Consider the following 8225-nt stretch of genomic DNA (forward strand, 5'->3'; position numbering starts at 1 on the left):
AGAGACGCCTCTCACATCCTTGCCTCCGCAGTCTTCCTCTTCGAAGGAACCTGCCCAGCCTGCCTCTTTTAGTTCCTGACCTTTGCTTCCGTCATCGGCCTCTTCTCAACAAACTTTGGTTCGTTCGTTGCCTGCAAGGGATTGTTTTCGATCTCCTCCTGAGTATGTGTTGCCTCACGAAGGTCACGTTTCTCCACCTGAGCTCCAGCTACAGTTCATCGACAGCGTTCTCTGTCTCGTCAGGCTTCTGCTCGATGCTCACCTGCTCGTCCGGTTTACCATCGACCTTCAACGCGAGAATTGTCCACTGTCCTGTCAGCTCGTAGATCGCCTAGCCAAAGAGTACAGCTGTCAACTAGTTCAACCTCTCGTAAATCGCTTACTACGCGGGAATCGCTTATAGTTCGATAATCGCCTGCTCGGTCATCCTTTCGTGTTTCGCCTGCTACGTGAGAATCGCTTGTAGTTCGTCAGCCGCCTGCTTCCATCTCCCTCACGGGTATCGCCTGCTATGCATGAACCGCTTGCAGCCCCACAATCGTTTGCTGTCCCAGCTGTTCAGAATTCCGTACTCTTCAGCGTCAGGAATTTTTATCTTCTACCCGACAGCGTTCTCACGGGTCTCTTAACCCAAACGCTTCAATCACCGTCAGAGTGTAGAACGCCCAAGGTGTGTAAATAACCTCAGCGTGAATCGACGGCCTACCTCCTCGTCCAGTGATTCTTTGCTCGTCGACGCTTAACCGCTCATTGCTCAACAAACCAGCATTCGGCTGTTGCTCAGAGCGTTTCACTCTGACGCGTCGCTCTCCTTCATAACACAATTGTCCTCCAGGACGTGAATCGCTCAGCCTTCACAACGCTCGCCTGCTCGATAGTCTCTCCATCATCCGGCAGAGCTTGAATTGCCGAGGCTTCCATCAGCACGTGGACCGCCTAACCATCGTCAATGATCGACAACTCGTGTACCTCCTAAGCGTTCAGTTACACGTGAACTGCTTACGTGTTCGACTTCTCGTCAAGCTTCTGCTATGTGAGAATCGCTGAGAACAGGAGAATCGCCTGCTCTTCCACCACCTCAGAAATTGCCTGCTCGTGGCATAACAGCATACAGTACAGTAGGCCTACAGATAAATACAGAATGCTTAATTAAGGAAAGAGATCATTTTTAGCATGATGAACTGGGCTAAAAATGTCTCCATAGAAAATGGGATTGAAAAATCACGTTTTCTATGCGTCTGGAAGACCTAGTAAACTAAAGCTCCAGTGTTTTGATATTGTTTCATTACTATTACTTGGTTTTGATTACACTACTGTATCTTTTTTTTATTACAATTTCTGGTTTTTGATGATGCTGACTGGCAAAAACAACAAGGTTAAAAAAAGTTAATATAAATAACATAAGACTGGTGCACGATATATTTTAAAGTGTTTCATGGTGTTTCGAATGTCATTGATGATGATACCTAGTGCAAGACCCATTCCTTTTTAGTTATTGTAGTCAACCCATCCTAACCAAAAATTATGAATTTCCATCTGGAACCATTATCAAAACCGTTAAAAACTCCGGAAAATATACTAAGTAATAATCTTAGTTTCTCTAAACGGTTAATGGTACTATTCTATAATTTTACTGATTAATACAAATACTGCAAAGCACAATGTTGATTCAGTCTGTTGTGCTACAAAGCTGAATTGACATTTACAATTTTTTGTGTCTGTGGGACCACTGTACTGTACATTTGTAACAAATGCATTTGAGTTTATGAAGTCTCATAGACAGTGTGCACGACTTTGCAACCTTACTCTTTGATTAAAGTTTAGATTGTATTTGACGTAGGATATTGGGTATAGTGCAATAAACATAGCGCAGAAAATGACTTGTACAGTACATGTTTTATTTTATGATCTTTTGAATGGATTTTATAATTATCTTATACACTACTTTAACTGTCAGAAATCCCTAAGTTTTAGTTATGGTGGGCAGACTATCACTGCTGGAAAAAATTCTGTGTTTTTGCTAGTTATCATCATCAAAAACATTAAAAACACCCTAAAGTATATCATTTACAGTACCAGTCTTATTATCTCTTACGATTATTGTACTATTCAAGTTTACTGTATAGAGTCCTTTCAATACACGTCATCAAACTTCCGGTCCGCCATCTTGGAGGGCAAACAAAGACGCGTTCAGTGAGTAGCTATGGTTGAACTGTTGAATATTTAGCCATTTCATCACATTCACATTCACACAATGCCCAGTTTTTGCGCTATTGCTGGCTGTGGGAATCGAGGACGAAGAGATGACAAGAGTTTCTACCGCATACCGGCAGTTATTCAGAATCAGGACAAAGATACAGAGGAATTATCCAAGTGCAGACGTGACTTGTGGTTGACCAGAATAACACGGGCTGATCTACGTGAATCCTCACTACCCTAGGCACGTATTTGTTCTGATCATTTCATATCAGGTCAGTCTCGGCTAGGCCCTAAAAGTATCATTATTCCTGTGTAAACATGCTATATCCGATCGCATATGTGACTTGACAAGTATCATCGTCAGTTCAGTGTGTAGTGTGTGTGGGGTAGGGGCATCTCAATTTTTAAACATCAAAGGGGCATCTCAGATTTTCAAAACAAAAATTAAAAGCGCCCATATTGGCTATATTAACAAAGGCTACTTACCTAGGTCTCTATTTCGTCAAGGTGCTCATGCCTATATATAATTAAGTGTATATTTATATTTATCTTAATTTGTGTATTAAATTGTGCAGACATACAGGCCTATGTGATGAATAAACATTGATTATAAATAATAATAATATCTGAAAGCTGGTTTAACCCGAAGGGGTCTTCAGCTTATATATGAAACATTGAAAAAATAATTAAACTTGCGCATTTAATTGCAAGGAGGCAAAACGATCATCCAAGAGCATTACAATAGAGTTTGTCCATCATGTGTTAATATTTATATAAGAAATTATAGCATTTGTAACCAAACACAAACACAATGTTTAGGCATGAACTGATAAAGATTTGACATTATAATGTAAAACTTTTACATACATTTTGACAATAAAAAATTATAATACACAAGGTTAGGCTAAATGATCAATATTAGCTTTATAATTATAAACACTCTCTTCATTGGCCCAGTGTTTATCTAATTTTGGACTTAAAAGCATTAAAGGGAAAAACAACGAATTCTGGAAGCAGATTATTCAATGGAAATGTATGCCCACTCATGTTTTGGGTTGGCCGACAGTACCAAGTAGTTCACCATATCAATGTATGAAATACTGGGAAAATCCTCAATATTTTGACTGAATGAATTCTGCATCTGGTATGGATCTAGGCCATCAATTAGATCGAGTTTCTGCTTGTAAAAACGCTTATCATCACCCGACAATTGTTTGACAAAGTCGCTCTCATTGTCCATATTCGCTGTAGCAGCTGCCATGTTTTCGCTTTGTATGCCCTCCAGCATGGCCGCCGGCGATTCCCAGTGACGTCATTGAAAGGACTCTATATCAATAATATCAAAACATTAAAAATCAACAAATGCCACCCAATTATTTTAATTTATGGTGGCTTTGACCACCAAACCCTTATAGTTTCATTAAAACTACCGTTTCCTGGACTTGAACCAGATTGAGATTTGAAATCGCTAAAACTCAGCGATAAACAGAATTTGGTTTAATTTTGGCGTTTTAATACTAATACAATACAGTACTGGTCTAGAATCTATGAACAAATATCTTTTCATTTGGTAGGTTTTAAAAAGTTTATGATCGGCAGACACTAACAAAATTTAATTTGCAGTAAAACTTCAAGTTACAGAATGTTTATATGACAAAATTCAGCTGACTGACATCACAAGTTGTTATGGGTCAAGTTATTTAAAGTTTGTTCCTACCCAAACACAAACGGTTGTTTTTGTATCGGAGATTAACGGCAAAGCTGGAATACGGCAGTTAAAAATTATAACAAGGTGTTAACAACTGGCCTGTAGTTACCGGTACAAAAGCAGGGGAAGCATCCCCCCCCCCCTGCTTGCTTACTGATAAACCGCTTTGATTCTAGCCATCAGTGAGGATGGACGTTCTCGCTAGCTATTAATGCTAGCAGAATTTCTAATTTTGCATTCTCTTGTTTTTCCAGCATATTAGCAACTTGTGTGTTTGCTGATGATGTCTACTTGTGGGAATGTCCTGGGGTTGTCCTGCTTGCAGCAGACACTCCTACAGTCAGGCCTCCCCTTTTGAAGAGTGTTGGGAGTGGTCACCCTCCCAAGGGGAGACTAATGAGAGAAGTAAGGGGAAGGGCATCCTCGTTACTCTTCCCTCCAACTTTTCCCCCTAGATCTCCTTCAGGGTCAATGAAAGAAGTGTTGACCCTTCAGCTTTGGGCCAAGCCTCAGAGCAAGGGGGTCTGTCCATTTCCCTTAGTGAAGTGGGTGGGCTCCCTCCTCAGGGGAGCCTTCTTGTCAGGTCATTGATGCCTTACGTTTGTTTTGGCCTTCCTTGGGCTTGACGGGACCACCTTCCGTGGGACGGAGCCTTGATAAAGATATATGGTTTTAGGACCCTCTACCCTACCAGGCCAAGCCAGGAAGGGAGGAAGAGGTAGGAAAGGAGGTAGGGGATGCTGAGATAGGTGATTCCCCACTCCAGCTACAGAAAGTGGATGGATGCCTGTCAAGTCATTGGGCAATGTGGCAGCGATAGAGTGTAGAGAGTTGGGTTGTAAAAGGCCACAGGGATAGATACGCCTCCTGTTTATCAACTCTCCCCCTCTCACTCACTCTCCGAGGACATTCCAGTCTTACTTTTCGAAATCACTGAAAACCCTCATCTTGGAGAACTTAGCGGAGGCGATGATTGAGATAGAAGTGTTATAATTCATCCAAAATGGATTTCCTGGTTTTTACAACTGTTCTTTTTTCTTGCAAGGAATGTGACTGGTGGATGGAGACCGGGCATCGATCCCTTTCCCCTGAACAAGTTTGTTCTGTAAACATGGACAACTTCATGCTTTCTATTGATCTGAAGGATGCGTATTTTCAAATAGTGTACCGATCCATCCTTCCAGCAGAAAATACAGTTAGACAGGAATTCTTGGTACACCTCACTCTGAAGTGCACCCAGCCACACCCTTACTGTGCAGAAAGTTCCTGTATTTAGCCTCACCCACCACCTCTGCCATCTCTCCCTACACTATCAACAGTATTTGGTTACTCGCCGTGCACTTTGTGACAGGGTTCACGGTTTCGGAGCGAGGTGTGTTAGGGACTCCTGTGTTCGACTGTACCTCTGCTTCATCCGCAAGGGAGTTGGTTACTAACTCAAAGTCCTGTGCTGCAGACTGCTGACCACCCCTCAAGTGTTCGCACTAGTCTCAGCTTGGTCTTATTCAAACAGAATTCACATTTTGCAATATCCTGTCAGCCTCAAAGAAATGCTTGCTCCAGGTTACTGGGCTGTGACCCAATGTTGCAGCTCCAAGCTTTGTGTCCCCGGCTACCCGAGTCATCAGGCTGATAAGATGTTATGCAGTACCAGGTGAACTTAGTGTTAAGAGACCAACCCTACATCTCTCTATACTCAGTGACCCTAAAACAGCAAGTACAGTACTGTATTAACTTGTTAATAGCCAAACAACACCATATTCTCTTCACTATACAAGAGCACTACTAGCCTTTACAATTGGCACTGGATTCCGAACTGTTAATTTTGCACTTCCTCTCTGATCAATGAGAAGTGTCTGTCTAATTTTTATCAGTAGCAAAAATCTGAATAGTTGGAATGGGCAAATGGGGATGCAAATACATTGTGAGAAAGATCTAACCCTTTAGACTGTAAACCATTTTGCAATACTAGATCTTTATGCGTTAATATCATAGCAATGATCTCCTAAAGCAAAGATGACTTGTAGCCCCCTTTTTGGCATCAAAGACCTTAGTTTCCTGATAATTAGTTACAGTGGCAAGTGTTGATGTACAGTACTATACTAACCCAACCTTCAAAAGCAGACTTAAAGACAGTACTGTTCTACTTGAATATCCCTCAATGTCCCACCCCTTTAAATGCTCTCAATATTTACCATTTTGCTGATGGAGATTATTAATAGTAAATACTATTATTTAACTACGAGAAGAAAATTTCAGATCTAAATACATCTCCGTAGGGGGTTAATGCTGTCAAGTAGGCACTTTCTTTAAATCCTCTCCTCCTCCATTCCGCTTTCTGCCTCTTTGCTACTATAATGTATTTACTTGTTAGTGCAACTGCAAGGTTTTTCCATAGATGCACTTGGGTGCTGAATGGCCTCACAGATCCCAATTTTGGCTTTTCTATTCCAAATTTATAAAACCAATCCAAATTAACATACCTAATTCTTAACAGTGTTGGCAGCATATCTTTAGCACATGCTTGCACCAACTGTTTGGCTTCCAGCAATTCCTCCATTCCTGGTTGCTTCAACCTCGCTATCAAACTTCACTACTTTTACTATGTAGTGTATCTGCAGGAAGCTGTTATGGTAGTAGTTGCACCTGAGGTGAATTACAGTACCTCCTAGGCCATAGCACTTAGCCATCAGGCTCAAATTCTAACATTCAAAATTCAAAAAATATCAATTTTATGGCTATATTAATTAGTGGACTGTATTGGCTGCTTGCATTATTTCTCTTGGGCATAAACTCCTATACATTTATGATAAAAAAAAGCTGGAGTGGTGATCACCATCTATTGTAACTAAAACTAGAACACAATTACCTTTCCTTACCTTAAATACAGTACTGTAGCATGGGATCTCAAAAGTTTGGGTGTAATGGTTAAAAGACAACTTACATTTCTAGTCTTGAACTTTTAAGCAGATTAAAGTACTTGTACTCATAGATGTGATGAAAGTTCATAAAAGTTTTGGTACTGTACCTTGGATGGAAACTAATGATAGTTAACCTAGAATATGTAAGTGCACATTATTACAGAGATTTGATCAGATTTTCTTGTCTGTTTAGAAATTGTGATGAACAAAACACTTAGGATGTTAGGTAACTTTGGTATGCTTAGACCAACAAACCCTTAATGTATATCTTTTAAGTTTATTTTTTCTTGGCTGCTTTGCGATTAATTGTTTACAGTATCATAAGCATTAGATTGATAGTAAAATTTGAATTTGCAAGTCTTATTTTGAACTTGGCTGCAAATTTTATTGTTTTTGTAGTTGTATAGTGATTCAGGTGTAAAGAAATTAGAAATACAGGAGGTTAGAAATGCTGGAAACTAAAGTTATTTCTATCTTCCAGGATGCTGAGACCAGTCTCAATAAGTTTGAAAGTTGCAAGGTCTAGTAAGATCTGCTACTGAAGTGTTCAGAAGATACAATACAGCACTGTTATTCGTACAAGTTAGAAGAACTTTTCATCATATGATTGCTTCAGAGAATATTTTATATTTTCAAGAACTGGTTTATCCTGGTGTGCTTAAAGTACTCTAAAAAGGTGCGTATTTTTGTTTACAGTTCTATGTTAATTTAATTTGTTAGCTCAAATCAAACCATGCCAGATAAATATTAAGTAAACTTGATGTGGATGTTGCAGTTTCAATTTTTTTATAGTAAACTGTACCACTGTTCAAACTAAATAAAGTGGTTTGTCATGATATATGTACATTAAAAAGAAGTATGATTTTTTTTTTTTTTTTGCCAAAGTGCTGTGGAAATATTGGAAGATTTAAAGGATAATTTTTAAAGATTTTTCCAATTTGGCCCTGAAAATATTAGGTCTTTTCAAACCTGAAATACTTTAGGTGGAAATGTTCAATAATGTATAGTTACTGTTATACATTACTAGGGAATAGAATGTTTTCCCTTTTCTATATTAATTGTTTGTATTTTTATATTGCGTAACGTAAAAATATTTGTTGACAATTTGTGGTGATAGAAAATTAGAGTTTTTTTCAAGTTTTGAAACCTGTTGCTGCTGTAATTTTTAATTTAATGTGATATATATATCTTTATTATATTTTCAAGTAAAATGTACCAACCCATTTAAATTTGGGAGTTATTTCAGGTTTTTATTATGGTGATACTGAATTACATATGCAAATACTGTACATAAGAGAGATGTATCATTCATTTCGTACTATGTGGGGACCTATGGACAAAGAGCAATCACACTAATATGAGTGGCTATCGGGGTCAAATTATCACGAGTGGCTTTC

This window comes from Palaemon carinicauda, chromosome 17, assembly GCF_036898095.1.
Source record: "Palaemon carinicauda isolate YSFRI2023 chromosome 17, ASM3689809v2, whole genome shotgun sequence".
Classification (NCBI taxonomy): Eukaryota; Metazoa; Arthropoda; class Malacostraca; order Decapoda; family Palaemonidae; genus Palaemon; species Palaemon carinicauda.